Source organism: Poecilia formosa, unplaced genomic scaffold, assembly GCF_000485575.1.
Source record: "Poecilia formosa unplaced genomic scaffold, Poecilia_formosa-5.1.2 Scaffold18, whole genome shotgun sequence".
NCBI lineage: Eukaryota > Metazoa > Chordata > Actinopteri > Cyprinodontiformes > Poeciliidae > Poecilia > Poecilia formosa.
The window spans coordinates 963,349-980,775 of record NW_006799957.1 but is presented as its reverse complement, the minus strand read 5'-3'; the positions used below and the strand labels follow the sequence as shown (position 1 = coordinate 980,775).

General features: G+C 36.0%; 1 protein-coding gene and 1 long non-coding RNA gene across 2 annotated transcripts in view; one reads left to right on the top strand and one right to left on the bottom strand.

Annotated features, from left to right (window-relative positions):
• Positions 1–3,104: 3,104 nt before the first annotated feature.
• ngfb (nerve growth factor b (beta polypeptide)) overlaps positions 3,105–17,427 on the top strand; it is a 27,046-nt gene continuing 12,723 nt past the window's right edge. Inside the window, exon 1 of the mRNA XM_007546889.2 lies at positions 3,105–3,227. The gene's annotated coding sequence lies outside the window, so the exon portion shown is untranslated. The remainder of the gene's footprint in view (positions 3,228–17,427) is intronic.
• The window catches only part of LOC107835685 (uncharacterized), a 23,363-nt gene continuing 14,959 nt past the window's right edge, over positions 9,024–17,427 (bottom strand). The window contains exons 2-3 of the long non-coding RNA XR_001661502.1: positions 12,879–12,888; positions 9,024–9,033 (exon numbers count right to left, since the gene is read on the bottom strand). This is a non-coding gene — a long non-coding RNA (uncharacterized LOC107835685). The remainder of the gene's footprint in view (positions 9,034–12,878; positions 12,889–17,427) is intronic.

The following is a 17,427-nucleotide window of genomic DNA, read 5'->3' as shown; positions in this document are numbered from 1 at the left end:
TCTCTGCTGGGCAGTGACTAAACAGGTTCTTGCAAATGAGCCTCACAGCCCATCAGAGAGAGGTCAGCTTTTAATCCCAAAAGCAGCAAAATCCCTCCAATGTCTAACTAGTTTCTAAGTGATATTAAGTCCTTCTGATTACCTACAATCCCGTATCGTTCCCATATTATTTTGGATAGCAACGCTAACCTAAAGCAGACAAAGAGTAGCTTTTCAACATCTGATCAGATGCTTAAAAATGTCAGCGCTGACACGGTGAGCTTAAAATTATAATCAAAGCCAGGGTTTGATCCCGGGTGTAATCTGGTAAGCTGATCTTGTTTCCACATGTTGTTATTGGAATCCAGATGTGTAAAGCTGGTAGTTACTAAAATGTGAACACACTGAAACACTTATATAAAGAAAAAAGAAATCTCAGCCATTATTCAATTTCGAGTAAAATGGAGAAAAGCATAAAACTCTGATTTTCTAATGACCTTGACTTAAACCTAACCTAACAGGCAGGGATGAGAAAGGAAAGTCTCAGAGTTTCAAAGGAAGTCTCACATCCACACATGCACTTTTATTACACCTGGGTTAGTTTATGCTTCCTCACGTCCGGGCTCAGATCTCTCCTGAAACGTTAGCACTGTTCACACACACTCACTTGCAGCTTCAAACACATTCACTCTGTAATCCTATCCTCTGCTACAACATGTCGACAATTACGTCAGTTTAAAAGAAGCTAAGCAATTTTACATTATGGACCAAGTCAATCACCACAGATTGCAGCAAAACAAAAAAAAAAAACAGTTTGTAAGGTGAATTGTTTCACTTTTTCATAATAGACAAAACACAGACATTCACCAGATATCAGCTGCTTCGGCACATTTGCAATGAAAGGCCCTTGGAAACATTAAAATATGTGAAAACAATTAAATAAAGATGAAGACATCATGTTTCTCTGTTTAACATCTGCTTTTCCTCCAAAATAAAATCTAAATTAGAAACTGGTTAAAACAATACATGTGGGAAATTAGAGGAAGAGAGAAGAAATAAATTCCAATAGTCATCCAAGAGATTAGAGTCCTTTAACTAGGTTCCTTTGTGGTTCTTCATTTCCATATAAATGGATTTCACAGCTCCAGGATACAACAGATTTTTTTATATGTATAAAATAAAGGAAAAGAACAGCCAAAAGAATTTGGACTGCTTCAAATCCTCCTCATAAAACATTGGTATAAATACTGATTTCAGTCCCAAAAATCTAGAATCAAAGGCTGGATAAAGGTTGCTTTAAACTGCCAGGTGGATGAACTGACTTTTTCTTTTCTTCAAACGAGAAATCAAAACCAATAGAAAAATAATGAATATGCTAAGGTGCACAAAAAATATCTCTGTGCATTTCAATCTTGATTATGTTACCTATTATTTCTTCAACCTCAAAAGAGAGAGGTTAGTTGCCTTTCTGTGGATTTCTGTTTTGCACCGCAAGGCGTACGTGAATGGCATAAAACACCAGAACTGTCTCCAAAACTAATGTGTTTTAAAGTGTTAGAATAAAATTAGATTTATTTGTTATCTCACTTTTATACACTATGTACAATGGTTTGGCGTCTGTTCCCTCAGTCTGGGCAAAATGGATGCATCTCTTTCTAATCTGTACTTTGAGTTTATAACATTCATTCACAAAGACTTGTCTAATGCTTGGAAATTCACAACAAGGACTTGCTATTAAGCCAGTTGGAGAATCAACATTAATACTTTTGCTTGGGTTTAGAGTAGCTAAAAAACTTGACAAATAATTTTACTAAAATTAGCATTGTCAAATCACAAAGTTCACCTTCATTCAACAGCAAAAAGGTGAGCAATACACTCAAACCTAATTTTACTCCAACCATTTCCTATTGTTAATTATTATCAGAGTTCTGCATTAGATACAGACACTGAAAAAAATTGATGAGGATAGGTAAATAAGAAAGGGGAATTCTAACTTGTACTTTGATTTTGTGAAAAAAAAAAGTGTATTCATATAAATTGTGTTTTTCAAATTTCTGCAAAAATAGGGTATTCACAAGAATACATAAAGACGTACATGGAGCAACTGTATGTAAATAATTGTTATTCTTTTTATATGTTTTATACTTGGAGTATGAACAGCAGAGCTGGCATTGCAGTCCGAGTCATGATTTCTGTGTTCTATGTTCCTATGTTTCCCTGTTTCCAGAGCTAAATCAGGTTTCAATACAACATTTCTTGTAACACTGATTTAATAGGATTTGTACTGTAAGATTATGCCTGTCAAAAATGGGAATTGCTTTTAAGGAACTTTTTTAGTTATTACAGGATACAGAATACTAGTACTGTGTTGTAATTTGGTGCTGCCATCACAAGGTGGTGGAAATGCAAAAAGTTGTTTTCCATCTACTGTGAAGCAGCTCCGCACGCCTGCTGGAACTAAGGGAAAAGGTGCTGTAGTATACTCTCAACTCAGATTGTGCAAAAATGAAGAATAGAAAATCAAAGAAGCACACCAAAAAACTGAGGATCATTGTAAATAAGTCAGTTAAATGTAGCATATTGTAAGTTTATATTAGCAATCACTGTCCTGTGAGTCCAAGCTTTTACTTGAACCTTGGTCTACTGATCAGTAGTAAATAGTTAGCTAAAATATATAGGCGTTATCATTAATAGTTAACCTTTGGATGTAATAAATTTATGTTCATATCTGTATGTACCTTAAATTTATGGCTAACCAAGCTGTCCTCAATTTATATTTTCTTCAAATGGCTACATACTTGTCTGTGGAAGTTGTTCAATATATTTTGATTGTAATCCATTTTTAAGACTGCAACAAAGGAGAAGCAAAATACTCATTAAAAATCTTCAATGGGATTCCCTGTGGAACAAGATAAAAGATTTTCTTAACTGCTTTGTGCTCATTTTTTTTTTTTTATGAGAGCTTATTAAAATGTATCCCTCCACCCATATATATATATATTCAAGTAACTTTTCAGACCGGGGGCACTAGGACCTGAGCTTGGTGCAGCCACAGAGATCTTGCAGCCTGTAAGAAGTTTCTCACTTTCTTTCTGAACAATTTTCAAACAAGTGCAAGGCTCAGATAGGAGTGCTTGGATTAAAACGGTTGTGCTGCTCTTGGAGTTCTGTGGAAGTGGATGTACAAACTGGGATATATTTCAGGAAGCTTCATGAATTCTACATCTATGGGAGAAGATACTTTAGAGGTAGGTGGATTAAACTCTCATTTACAATGCATGAATTTGCCATTACACTGTAAAAAAAAAAAAGCAACCAAAAAGCTCATTATTAAGTAAGCAAACCATTTTATGTTTTAAGTTTATATACGCATAACATTTTGTTATAATTTTAGTTTAGATTTTCATTGTAAATTAATGAAAATCACCTGTCATCTCTCCTCATCCTGCAAGAAATCTACTAGGCTTAACTGTGTTGTGTTACAATAGAAGTGATCAGACTTGCTCTCACTTCCTCATGCATTCCTGCAAATTGGTTTATTTGAATGTCATCTGAGGTTGTAAACAAGAAGCTAGCTGCAGGGCACTTAACTGAAATAATATACACCAACAAACCTACTGCAAATTATTGCATAATTCACATAAAACTCAGCTATTAGACTCAAGATGACTTCATCTGGTACTCTTGGAAATTTTAACAGACCTTTAACTATACATATGGAAGCCTTTATAGTTGCTGAGAAAATCACTTAAAGTTCTGCATGCTTACCAGGGTGACATCGCCAAAAGTACTTGGCTTACAGCAAACGGGTCAGCTTCATGAAGGAGGTAACTCAGATATGCATTGCATGATTGCGAACTGGCATTAAAAGGAGAACGCTTATCAGAAAGAAAGGCTTCTTTGCACAGAGACAACAGAAGCAGTAGTCGGTTTACAGCAACAAAGAGGGACAAATCAGAGGGGGGTGGGCTGCAGGTAGCAAGTTGCCCATAGAGCTGAGCTTGGCTGATATGCAAACATACAAATGCACAACTTGGATTTTGATATGCAGTTTCTTAGTTATGGTTAATAATCTTGGATTATATTTTCCATATAGATTCAATAGATTAAAAACACTTTGATGCTTTGCGGTAAGGAGCAAAGTGTTTTTCCTTGCTTATAGCATCTGTGAAGTATCAGAGACTTTTTTTTTCACATGCTGACAAGAAATGTTGTGGTTAAACTTTTACTGGACAAGCTACAAAACTGGATACCACATGGCTCCTTGTCTCAGATTTTTGTAAATTATTTTGTGTTGTCAGGCTTTAAGTCGTGGAAAAGAATACATGTGCAGACATCAAAGCTTAGTTCAGAAAACCACATGATGCTCTTACAAAACTTCACTGGCAAATATTGGTAGGACGCCTGGAGAGTAACTTAATATCCGCAACGCTATCTCAAGTATGCTGAGTATGTGATATGTTTTGTTCTTAGCATGCATTTCACTACATGTTTGATTTATGGACCATGGCTCACCTAAAGCCACATGTGTTTGCACATATAAATGTACCATTTGTCTCGCAGTGAAGACTGAAAAGTGCAGTCACAGTAATTAAGTCTGAACCGCAAAGTCAAAAATGCTTATAAGGTGGTGGGACCTTGTTGATGGCTCTTGTCCTCATCTATCATTCTGAGATGTTTGAGAAAACTTTTCCAGAAACGTCCGTGTTTTGTTCCATGTAGCACTTTGATACAAAAAGAGAATTACCAATCCATAAAATCTAAATCATTCTAAATATTAGTCATCAAGAAAACTTGAATTACTTGATCACATATCAATGTTTTTCCCTGTGGTTCCTTTCAGTGAAGTTTTCCACGAGTGAAAGAACAGACAAGTCAAAAGCATTCTTTTGACAGGTTACACAAACGTCATCAGTCTAAAAAGAGTGAGAGTGCAACACTATTACAATGGTACCAATGGATTCTTGACATTCAAAACACAGTATCTTAATATCATGTCCTGTTTGGGTTAGATCTTATCTGGCTGATCAATCCTACTGTGTCAACATTTTAGACACTGAATATGCGCTCCTCTATCTTTTGGGGTCCCACAAAGCTCAGCTTTAGGGCTCCTCTTTTTTTTTTTTTTTACTTTTATCTCTTCCCTTGGCTCCATAATAAGGAGCAATCTAATGAATCGCTTTCCTTTTCTTTGCTGATGATTATCAGATTCAAAGTAAGCAAGACCCATCAACAAAGTCCCACCACCTTAAAGCAGAAGGACAGCTTTTCAATGAAAGCCTTTTTGGACTGCTTGGATAATATTAAAGTTTGCTTAGTAACGAATTTCCTGAATTTAAATGAAAAGAAAATAGAGGTTTGGACCAAGAGGGCCCTGTGATTCCACCACTGTTGATTTGGGACCCCTGACAGCTTATTTTAAATCAACTGTCACCAATGTGGGTTATAAGTTAGACATTGATCTTAAATTGGAAAGACAAATTGAGCCAGTTGTAAGATCGTGCTTTTATCTCCTAAAACGGCTGGCAAAAGTTAAATCCTTTCTGTCCAAACCTCTCTTTGAAACAGCGATTTTATTTCATCTCACTGAGATTATTGTAATGGACTCTTTGTTGGAGTGAGTAAACGATTTCTCTTCCTCTGCAGATGGTTGAAAATGATGCTTCATGCCATAAACTAGCCTTACTTCACTGGCTCCTTGTGCATTTTAGAGTCCACTTTAAAACATTTTTGTTTGTTTTTTAAAGAGCAAACAAAAAGTATTATGCATTTTACAGGCATGATTAAATTTTATAGCACAATCAAGTAACTATGTTACCTCCAGTTGTTATAAAACTGCTGTATACATCAAACATGACTTACAAGAAATTTAACTTCCCAATTTAATGCTCTGAAATTAGGACTCTTTCTCTTTAAGAAGCTCCAGCTCTTTCCAACACATCACATTCAGCACACCATCATAACATAGCTTCTCCATTAGGCTGTTCACAACCATTCTTACCAGCATTGGACTGAGAAGAGCTTCTTCTAATGAGCTCAGAAGATGTGCAGTTCCATGATGCATTTGCTGATTGCTGCTGCTGCTAGTCTGGAGGAGTTGAGTCGGGGACAGACAGAGGAGGGGTGATCTGAAATGCAGAAGCTCGGCTTGCCGACTGTAGCTTCAAGGAGAAACTGCATGGAAAAGATGGCACTCAGTGAGAGTTTAGGCCCAAATGGTTGCCTTGGGAAATTAAATGATTTCTCAAGCATGCATAAAAGAATGAGGTCAACACTCCATGCATATTTTCGATGGAGGAATAACTTTATAACATGATGTAAAGTTCAAAAGAGTAAATTTTACTTAATACTGCCCCTTTAACTAGTTGCATTGTGTTTAATCTTTGATTGTGCCTATGCCTTATTTATATTTGATTGTTCTTTTTTGTATTTTTATTTCCTTAGGTGCAGCACTTTGCTTCAGCTATCACTGTTTTAAAGTGCTATTTAAATAAAGTTGGTATTGCATGGTATTCAGATACTGGTTGTGCAGGCCATTGAAGCTTACTACTTAAGTTCAAAATGCAAGTTAAAAAGCTTTCTTCAGTGTTTGCTTATTTGTTATGTGCTCCACGGTGTATCATTAGTCTACTTGTACCAAAATATTTTAATGAGAGCCCTCAAATATTTGGAACCAATATTTGTGCAGTAGTGAGCTGCTACGGCCTGCACTATCCTACATTCCAAAGCTTCTTATGCATGATGTTTGGCATGAAAAGTGTGTAATTGTTCTGCGAGGCGTTGTGACTTCTCTGGATTTCCACATCCTGAGTTAACAGTAGAGTGAGTTAGAGACAGAATGAGACTAAATTATTTTCATTTGTAACTTATGGCGAATAGAATAGAATCAGGATTGTTTTCATTGGATTTTTGGTTATGCAGTCATTATTTTAAAGTATAATGGCAAATTAGTTAAAACAATCTCAATGACTAATTTCTTCCCAAACAGATTCACCGTCCTGACTGAGTTTGATATATTTATTTTACAAAGGTAATTATTTGAAGATTAAATTAAAGAATTTGTTCAAAATCAATAACCACTTATAGAAACAGGATAATAGGGAAATAGTTAAACTTAAAACAGGAAGGGCATCTACTTAATAAAAAAATAATTATCTTTTAAAATAAAAGTATTTTTTATTGTTTTTTAGCAGATATTATAGAAAATATTTATTGGATAACCCTCTTCTTCTAATGTCTCAGACGAGCTGACAGTAATTACACACCATTACAGAAGACTCTGTCCCTCGTACCTTCAGAGTCATCAAGCTTGATAATCCGTCTTTCATGTATAATCATAGCATCATCTGACTTTCCACAAAAACATGTCTGATCATCACTTTCTGCCTCAGGCCCACTTCAAAGACCTGGCTGCCCACTTAAAAACACAAAAAGAACTAAAGGCTACTGTTAAAGCCTGCAGACAGTTATCTCCCCTAATGAGTCAGAGATACTCTCTACTTGCTTTAGAAGGGCATTAATAGAGAACACCACATTTAGGAAAGGTGAATCTCCAAGCATTGAAACAGGCCTGTGCCTGAGCAGTATTGTGTCTTTCAAGCGAAGCCCCCTGCAGGCTGCTGTATTTTATCATTCTACGGTGAAAATTACTAGAAGACCACACACATTCACATTGTGAAAGTTTATAAACTCTGACTCAGTCTTATCCTGAAAATGATCCACGTTCGAATTCAACCATCCATGTATAACTTCTGCTTGTCAAGATATGTTCACTATTTACATATTTGTGTAATTTGTTGCATCTTTGAGTTTATAGAACATTTGTACTTTTTATTGAAAATAATCCAACCCAAAAGTAAAATCATTGATCGGCATTGAAAACTTACTGTAGTTTCTCGATTTAAATTATTTAACTGGCATTTTTCAGAGTTTTAAGTTTAAAAGTTTGCTGAGTTGTTGAGTCCAGACTAGTGAGGAAAATTTCTTCTGGTGTGAAACTGTAAAACCATGAGCACCACCCCGAACCGATCGCATTGCCACACATGTAAACAAAAATACACACTGCCACTTTTATGGTGTTACATTGTTTAGTTTGCCTAACAGCAGAAGTGAAATTATTTAGAAAAGGAGAAAACCATGATATGGGGACTCATACAGTTGTAGTGTTGAAATAAGAGTTTCAGTAAGACGTTGGATTTTAGGGAAAATAAGTTAAAAAAAATTATAATTTGTTATGGAGTTTATAACAAAAAACTAAAGCATTTTCAAAAAGCTGATATTAATATTCAAGATGTTATAAACTGCATATTTTTATTCATTTACTAAAAACCATAAAAATGACCCAGTTAACATTAGAAAAAAATTATATTAAAAGCACCCAAGCATTCCTTGGATAATTTAACTTGATTTCTTTTTTAAAGGTTTCATCAGCTAGTGGCCTTTATTTGATCGTTGACAGGAGAGCGGGTAATGAGAGAAGGGGAAGACATGTGGCAAAGGTCGCCAGGCAGGGAATCAAACCTACGACAGCCATGTCAAGGACTGATGCCTCCATATGTGGACTGTGCTTAACCCCTGCGCCACCGCAGCACACTGTTTGACTTGATTTTGAATCCTACTTTTGATGTCTTCCTCTATTCTAAGAAAGGAAAGCATGTGCAGCAGGTTCAGGAGGATTCTAGCTTCTGTTTCTTTCTCAGCTGCAGAAATATTTGACTTTACTGCTCCAACAGCAGCGCTGATTCCAGAAATCAAATCAGTCAGATGGGCAAGGTCTAGTCTCATACTGCACTTAAGAAATCCAAAAGGTTCCCCACTTTGGATATAAAGGGAATAGCAGTACAAAGGAAACCTACCAAACATTCAAGATGAACCTTAAAAATAGGTATTCTAACAAACTGATTTATAAAAAAGTACATTTTATGCAACCAGATCTAAAAAGTCTGATCACTTGATGAAGTTTGTCAGAAAATCATGCCTCCTTGATTCTAAGAGTCTCACTAACTTCAAATTCAACTCCAGCAGCCAACCTTTCAGAAAAAAACTTAGTAGCTTCTTAGAAAGCCAGTGAAAAACTACAAAACACATTTACACTCAGAAAACCCTCTTTAAGCATCAAAATCACTGCATCATAATCGTTTCTTGACTGGAAAAATGCATAATAATTGATTATAACTTTTAATTTTGATTGTTCATTGTGTCAAACATTAATTTTGAACTCTCATTTATTGAAATGTATGAATAGCTTCAAGCTTTCTAAAATCTTAAAGAAGCTAATTGTTCATTTAAGATAAACATGACATCTTGTGGTAGGTATTCAGACAAAACCTTTTGAACCTCACATTTTAAAGACCCCCAAACACCTGTGATGTTTGCTGTGACATGTAGAGAAAAGTTGGTAGAATCCACGGACGGCTAGCCTCGCGATTTATCCTGCAGCCTCATTCATGCTAATGTTTACTTTTCTGGTGATGTTGTATACGGCACACTATGCTGTTTATTGCATACATGAACATTTAAACATTTTTTTCTTTTTCTGCACCACATAAGATTCCCCTCCCAGTTGATGTCCTTCACATAATTTACCCAGAAATATGATCTTCCTAATCCATCAAATCTGTCCCTATTTATTTGCTTTGTGTAAGCACATTTGGAATTATTGACTTTAATAAACAAACTGTGAAAGCCTGGCTTGCCACAACATTTGACAATGCTTGCAATAGGTCAGAGCTAAACAAAGAAGAAGAGACAAGAATGACCTGCATAAACAGTTATAGATGAGCCTGATGACGCATCCCCCTAAACCAGCTGCTCACTGAACTGCACAACAGTGGACTATGTTCAGCTTTTAACCACTTTTTTTAAGTATGTAAATAACTAAATAAATCTAAGTAGTGTAGGCTGTGGTAAATTTGAAAAAAGGTTTTAAAAAATGTTGAACTTAAATGTCTCTTTGTGTAGCGCTGTGATTTCTAAAAGAATGAATTCCTAGAGCACCAAAAAAAAAAGTTTAAAATTTCAAAGTACTTTGAGAAAAACTCATGATAAGGAGCGACTTCCATCTGAGACTTCAGTGCTCATACTTGTCTGACAAAGTGTACTAACTGGATTATTCTAAAATTGTGTGTTTAGTTGTAAAAACACACTGCTAAAAAGAAAACGCTGAGTTACTCTGTCTGTGAAGATTTACTTGAAAAGAATCACCAGGAGTTCACATACTGAAGCCGAACTGAAGGAGGATTCTTAGCTGTGTTTTCACCATCGCAAAGCTATATTAATCATCTGAAAAGTGTAAAAACATTGCAAATTATGCTGACAATCTATTCTGCTTTGGCGCAAAGGAGTGGGAATAATCATACAGACAAAAAATAAATAAATCCAGGAATGCAAACTGCTGACACCATAGCTTATAACTACACTTCCAAGATAAAATCTCCAGAAATACAGCTTCAGATATATTTTATGTGAACCTGTAAAAAACATTGGACAACATCCCTTTTTTGATGTTTAGGAAAATAAGAAAAATGAAAGTGTAAACTGGGTGGCCTCTTTGGCAGGGATTTTCAATATGGGTGGATGCCCAAGTAAAGTCTGGAAACCCATAAAACTAACAATCAACACAATCAACAGTTTTAGACAAATAGCAGCACTTGGAAAAAAGGGGAAAATACTTTGATAGAAACATACTGAACTCATTGTTTCCTTTAAAAATCTTCAATGGGAAAAATGTGTCTTGCAATCTGTTTAAAGGATCTGATTTTTGTTATGACAGACTTGACATTGGCCAAGTGAGGACACAAGAGGATGTCAAGGTCTGGCCAATCCATCTCTTAAGAGAGCAGAGAAATAAAAGCAACATCTGAGGAATATACCATTTTTATTTCCTCCAAAAAGCACATTGACTGGTTCTCTTGGCTAAAGCAACAAAGTAGGATCCACTATCTCTGCTATCTGTAGAAAAAATTGAGACATCTTCAGTTCCCACAGACTGTTTTTCATGTGAGCTAAAGTTAATTGACAAAGAAACTTTGCAATGACGCAGTTCATCCCAGACAATCAACATCTGCCAAAGTTGGAGCGCAAAACAAATGTCCATTTTTGAACATGAGCCACCAGATGATGAAATAGCACATTTCTCTACCCTGACTCATTTCTGTTAGAATATGTTTGACTAATTTGAAGTGTTTGAATGGAGTCTGGGTTTTGTCGTTGCTTGGCTAGATTGTGTTCAGTGACTGCAGTTATCTGTGGTTTTTCAATGCAGTGAAAGACAACATCATAAGTAATGCCATTTTCCATTCCATTCTCACAAGGATGACTTCTGTTGTCACCGATTTCATTACACATCTTTCATTCAGAAAACTATGAAATGTTAAGGCAGTTATCGATGCCTTTTTTTGTCCTCATTTCAGTTCGTCTTTAATGTCACAAGGTTTTTCTGTACGCGTTTGCAGATGTTAGCTCTACTATATCAACTCAGATATAAAACAGACTTGTGTTCTGTGTCAAAAGCTATTGTGTAAACCATTTAGGTTGTAAATACTACATGGTGCTATTTTATAAGAATGTGTCTTAACACATAGACATGTTCAATAAACTATTACTATCCAAACGGCCAAATCAGAGTTTAAAGTTTCTGTTTTGACACAAAAAGTGCTGGATAGAAAAGTTAGCTTTCGCTTCTGTGATTGTTGATTTCTTTGATCATGTCTGGTGTATTCTGTAGCAAGACTCAATTTTGTCTCAGTTTGGACCAGAAGACGACTTTGGATTTTTGTGTCCAAGAGACTTTCACACATCTGCCTTAAATCACAGCTGACTGCCAGCAGAGTCTGTGTTACTCAAGCAAAGGTCGGTTTGAAATGGTTTGCTGCATTGCTGCTTGATAATAGTATAGCAGAAAATTGCAACTCCTTGATGCAACAGGAAAGCAGTTAGGATAAAATGGAAATTACAAGCTTGGATTGCAAGCTATTATCTTTACTAACATGTTTTCCTTGACAAGTCGCCCCAAAGAAAAATATGACATTTCCCTTCCCTATAAACTGTAGACAAGCTTCAACAGGTTTGCAGATGTAGAAAGCCTCACTATGTGACTGACATAAGGAAAACACTTTAAATAGATCACCAAAAAAAGTTGTCCAATGCTTAAATATTACCATTTTGCCATCTCTGAATGAAGGTTTGGACATTAAAATTTAAAAAAATGGTTTAGCCTGGTTTCATCCAAAGCAAAAATGGCAGCAGTCTGTTTTGATGAATATTTTAAGTGCACATACTGCCTTACAATTTTTGTTCCCTTTGAGCTTTTCCGCATTTTGTATTGTTGCAACCAAAAACGTCATATTTTGTCTGTATATGGTTAAGCAATACTGAGTATTGCATAATTTTAAAGTGAATGAAAAATTTAATACAATTAAAAATATGAACAAGCTTTCAATTTGTTTTTCACAAGAAAAATTCTTTTTTTAAAATGTGGCTTGCGTTTTTATTTAGCCACCCAGAATGTTGTTCTGCCCACCATGTGAAAAAAGAAATAATATCTCACAGCTTTAAACCTACTAATACATTCAGTATCTATATACATAAATAGACAAGTTAAACAAAGACAGCATCAATGAGAAAAACAACCAATAAGCCAAAGATAGCTCTGGAGGAGATCTACAGCTTTGTTGAGAAAATACTTTGACAAAATAAGTAGGAGTAGTGAACTTCAGAAATGTGGCTTTTATGTAAGAGACACATGAAGGAAGCTATTGTTGAAAGAAAGCCATAAGAAGTCCAGCTGCTGTTTATACCAAAGCCTAGATGGTTCCAAAGCAAACATGTAGAAGAATGTGCTTTGGACAGGTGAAACTGAAATAAACTTAATTTAACTTAATGCAGTTCTGGAAGAAAACTTGTCAAAGACTGATAAAAATGTGAGAGTGGACTGGGAGTTCATCTTCCAAAAGCATAAACAAAGTGAGATGTGCAATAAAATGGTTTGGATCAAAACATATTGAAGTGTTTAAATGGTCAAGTCAAAATGTCAAACCAAAATCTAATCCAATCAAAGAAAATATCTAAATTAAATTTCATGTGTCCGTTCTCTGTAGTATGACTGAGTATGAGCTGTTTTTAAGGAAGAATGGGTAAACATTCCTCCATTTAGATATGCACAGCTCAAAATACTGTAAATGCAGAAAGTACTGACTCATTGAGGCTCAAATTATGGACTACTTTTTATTAGCGTGTCCAATAAAATCCAAATTAAATATGTAGTACCTGTAATGAAACAAAATGGGTAGGTTTCAAGGATGTGAATACTTTTTCGATGGTAATTGATGATATGGTGATGATAATCACCATAAATTGTGTCTATCATTAAATTATTTCCCAACCAAACTTAACAGGCTTTATTTGTTTTTAGCCTTTAACCTGGCATCAGTTGCTGTTTGTGCTGTGTGTTAGTGAGTCAGTGTGCTGGCTTCTTTGTCAAAAAGACTCCAAATTAAACACACTGTAGGCAACCTGACATGAGACCTGGAAGTGAGAACAACTATTTCTCCACTGGGAGCTTCAGTGAAGACCAAACTACTCTCCCATCATCATATCTGGAAAATCATTGGGACTTCCTTTTCTTTTAATTACGTTCAGTCTCATCATATGTTCAACTGTGCCTTTGTCTTTTCTAATGCAGCTTCAACCTGTACAGTTAGACACTGAAGCGTTTGCCTCTGGATGGAATTCACTGTCCAGTCAACACATCAACAAAATTACGCCCTGTTTACTTTAGTCTGTCAACACACGCAATGTTTAGATCCCGCCACTGCTGCATCTTCCTGTCCATGAATGTGCATCCATAGAAACAACAAAGTAAAGATGCAGAAACTGTTAATTAGGAATTCCATCCTTCAATTATGACGTGGATGTTTCAAGAAGAGGACATACGATACAGGGATCATAATATTTAACTTTACAGACAGTCCTCTATTGTCCTTTGGACTGTATTTTTGGCAAGTAGGAATATAGTAACAGGGATCCAGTTTTTTTTTTCCAAAATAACATTTAAAATTGTGTATATTTGTTATGAAACAAGCAAACCTCAGTGAAATGGCTTCTACTGTTTAGACTGCACCCTAAACAAAAAGCAACAGAGGAAAACTGTCATTTTAGCCAATGTTTAAAAAGAAAATAGAAACACACTAAGTTTATTTTGGAATGTTTTACTCATTGCTATTTGAATTTTTAAATGACTCTGTATTGTTAAATGCCATCATTTACAATTTGTCCATGTAGGTTAATTCTATATCTTTACAAAACACTTCAAAAATAGCACCTATCAATATTTCTTTCAAAAATTTAGAACTTTTCTGTCTGTCTTTTTCATTAACGCAGAACATCTTATATATATGAATTGGTTAAATTAAGGCAGATGTGTGTTGATAGGGGGGAAAAAAATCAGCAAGAAAATAGATTGTGCATTATCACTGTTCTTATAAATATTAGGACCATAATTTTTAACAATATATCCCAACGTCTTGACAAAAGGCTGGACTGGAAATGAGACAGTAAAGTTGCACATGAGGGACAGCGAGAAGCCAAACTTCACTAAGTTTTGTGGAGAGGGCAATTTATTCTGCCGTCATGTCGGAATAGCAGAATTAGCATTGTGCACATGCTGAAGAAGCTAAAGAAGCTGAAAAGGTTGATTCTGCTCTGGAGACTGCTCTGGAGCAGTTTGCACAACAAAAGGGAGACTTCATAAAATTAAGAACATAACAGACAACTCGGAATATGCTCTTCATGAGACTGTAACAGAAAAACAGAATGTCTTCAGTCGGGAGGTTTTTCATAATGGTCATCACCATTATGAACACAACATGATCCATAGTGGATCATGTTGCGCCAGAGGTGATGAAGAACTGTAGCACTCTGGGATACAGACTGCTACAGAAAATCATTCCTACAACCACAGCCATCAGCATGTACAAAGACTCTATGACTAAACCTGCATAGTTTGAATTACAAAAGCATTTATGAATTGAGCCAAATTGAATTTGATATATCAATTGTGGAAGAAGCTCCAAAGGTCATCTTGCATCATTTTTTTTTAAATAATATTAGGACTTAAGATATGGAACTGGCTTTATCATTGCAGTTACTGACTACCAAGCCATTTTACTTATTTTATAAATGCAAGCATGTTTGCACAAGCAGTAAAGGTATTATTTTGTATAATGTAACAGAAAAGGCAATAAGGTGTGAGTTACAGCATTGGACTAACCAGTGTTGTTTAGGTCAGGTAAACACAATGCAACTACTTATTTAAAAAAGTAAAGGCACTTTCAAAACATCCATTTTCTATACTTATTCCTATTCAGGGTAATGGTTAGGCTGGAGCTTTTCTTAGCAACAGTTTCATATTTATGCATTGAGGCGAGGAAACAGAAGTGCCCAGAGGAAATATATGAATGCACAGAGTGAGCATGCAAACTTCACCTTAGACCCAGCTGAGATGTGAACTCAGGACCTTTACTCAGTGAGTTAACAGAGCAAACTACTTAATCCAAAAGTAGCTTTTACAAATTCAGTTACTGCGAGGAAAGTATTGCTTGGTTAGCTGGACATTTCTATACAATGAAGTTACATGAATTTGAACTATTTTTCATGCACAACACATAAAGCACAATCAGTTTTATTCATTTTACTATTTCACCATTGCTTGTTTCAGATTTGATGCCCAACAGCATCCTTCATTCCTCGATGACTGTGAGAAACAAGTGTTGACTCAAGCAGTTAAAGTTCAATTTAGTGTATTAGCTCTTAAGCTCCCTGATCTTCAACATATTCTCTTTCACCTGAGTTCTCAGGGGAAAAGTCAGGCTGACTAAAACAGCTTCAACTTTTTCAAAACTCAACAGTGTCAGCAAATCAGCTCAATTCTGGTTGCTTCTGGTAATGTCATCATTAACCTTAATAAACATGAATTTACTGTCCATTTGTGTATTGATATTAAGCTTAGTTCAATTTCAATGAAACTGAAACTGAAGTTTTAACTTCTCAGATATGGGTTTTGGACTGTGGAGGAAACTGAAGTACCCTGAAAGAGCCTACATATGGCTTGATATAAAGTAAAAATTAAGTGTTCCCTCAGTTGGCTACTTTCCATTATCAGGATAAATATGTGCTTGAAAAATTGTTTGTAATAAGCATCCAGATTCACCAGATGCATTATGTCCTCAAAGCTTGGTTCCTTAAGTTAAGACAAAGGGAGCTTCATTCATCCTGGTTATCAGTTGTAGACAAACGACCACAGTAATGTAATGAGCTGCATGTCATTTAAAGCTTTAAAGAATAGATAAAGTCACATGCACCTTCCTTCCCCTTTGAATAACAGCCAGCCAAGGTGGATCATGTTACTACAGCCATCCATCCATCCATTTTCTGTACACCCTTGTCCCTCAGTGGGGTCGGGAGCGTTGCTGGTACCTATCTCCAGTTAACGTTCCGGGCGAGAGGCGGGATACACCCTGGACAGGTCGCCAGTCTGTCGCAATTACTACAGAAGTCTGTGACTATTACCCCATGAATGAATTGAGGTGAATTGTTCCTGGACTTGATTGTATGCCAAACCAAACCCGGCTGTTTGTCAATCAACTCGGCCAGGGCTCATTAAACCAACTCCATTAGTGCTAATGTGTTGTAGGTCAGTGGTTATGGGTTGCCTGTCCATTCAAGAGTAACAGACCACATAACTGATGGGCATGCTGATTTAGTTTATTTGCACTGTAAAGTGAATACAAAGCAGTTATTATCCAAGAACCAAGAAAATACAGGAAATATAAAACCATAAAATCCAACTTATAGTCCGTATTTTCCGGACTATAAGCCGCTACTTTTCCCCCACGATTTGAACCATGCTTATAGCCGGTGCAGCTTTTCTGTGGATTTTTCTTCAACCACCAGGGGGCTCTTTAGCAGGAAGTGAATCATTGGAAGTCAAAATGGTAAATCAAAGAAGAAAGCTAATTTTTATTCAGAACAAGCACATGTTAGCAGCAGGCACGACGGAGAAATGTTTTCCAACAAAGGCACGTGCAGAGGTGGCGGGGTTGGGTGATTGAGCACCTGCCCCTTTTGCTCCTTGCCCCCAAGTGCCCTTTTGGTCTTTTTTTTTTTTTTTGGTATTATTATTTTCTAAGCCCTCTTTTGACACATAATAACATGTACTAAAATTATTTGTTTTTTGTTGTTGTTTTTTTTTTGTTGTTGTTTTGTTTTTTGTACAACATAATAAGCCCTCCGGTCACCTTGTTACCTTTGACCTTTTGCCCGTGACACATGACGCAATTGCCTCTCGCGCAGTGAGATGAGGCGGCTAACTGGAGCTCAACGTAACGAACGTTCCAGATTACAGAACAGTTTTTGGTGAATTTAAAACAAAAATCGTTTTTGGTGAATAAA